This window comes from Oncorhynchus gorbuscha, linkage group LG05 (assembly GCF_021184085.1).
Source record: "Oncorhynchus gorbuscha isolate QuinsamMale2020 ecotype Even-year linkage group LG05, OgorEven_v1.0, whole genome shotgun sequence".
In the NCBI taxonomy this organism is placed as follows: domain Eukaryota; kingdom Metazoa; phylum Chordata; class Actinopteri; order Salmoniformes; family Salmonidae; genus Oncorhynchus; species Oncorhynchus gorbuscha.
Genome location: NC_060177.1, coordinates 56,549,302 through 56,550,514, shown reverse-complemented (window position 1 = coordinate 56,550,514; position 1,213 = coordinate 56,549,302).

Below are 1,213 nucleotides of genomic sequence, written 5' to 3'. Positions count from 1 at the left end.
TGGGACAGTGATTAGGGTGTATGTCATTGGTACTGGTGGCCTGGGTTTGAGACCTGCTAGGGGAGTCACCCTACTCTCACTATCACGTTTCAGGTAAGACCCAAATGCAGACTGTGTTGAAGTAACAATGTTTATTACAGCTACAGGAGCATGCAAATGAGAGGTGAAGGCAGGCAGGAGTTAATCCAGAGTAGTGGCAAAGGCACAGGACGGCAGGCAGGCTCAGGGTCAGGACAGGCAAAGGTCAAAACCAGGAGAGTGAGATAAAGAGAGAATGGGGAAAATCAGGAGCTGAAAAAAATGCTAGTTGACTTGACAGGCAAGACAAACTGGCAACAGTCAAACAGAGAACACAGGTATAAGTATCATGGGGATAATGGGGAAGATGGGCGACACCCGGAGGAGGGTGAGGACAAGCACAAGTAGCGGTGAAACCGATCAGGGCGTGACACTCACATTCTTATCAATATATGTTGGGCGACACCTGGAGGAGGCTGAAGACAAGCACATGGACAGGTGAAACAGATCAGGGCATGACAGTACACCCCCCTCTAGGGACACCACCTGCCGTCCTACCTTGGCGCATACCTGGTTGAGCAGGGTGTCGGCGTTGGAATTCAGAGATGAGGCCTGGGTCCAGGATGTCCCTAGCGGAGACCCAGCACCTTTCCTCCAGGCCATAACCCTCCCAGTCAACCAGGTACTGGAATCCCCTGCCCTGAGGTCGAACCTTCAGACTGGTTGGCCGTCGATGAGATGGGGGAGAGGGGTGGGCCTGGAAAAAGGAGACAAAGAGCTGTGAGACATGGGTTTACATCTAGACACATGACAAGTAGGAAGTATATTGAGGGTACGGGGCAATAGAGGACGAACAGCAGAGGGGCTAATGATTTTGGTGCAGGGGGAAAAGATCTTGGCTTCCAGGGGTGTAGTCATGGGGCTATAGCGGCGTGCCAGCGCACCCGGCTTAACATCCTTGGGTACCGGTCTGTGTTGCGGAAGCGAAGTGGCCCGGGCCTTACTGAACCCCTCCCCGGAGGTCCTGCTACTCTGCAAGAATGGCTGAGAGGTTCGAGGCAATTTCCAAGCCCCCAGGAAGACGTCCCGGGGCAGGCAGAGCTGATTTCAGGCAATGAGCATGGCAGAATGGGCTCCAGCCCATGATGGCACCAGTAGACCAGACAATCAAGGGATTGTGTCACTGGAGCCAAGA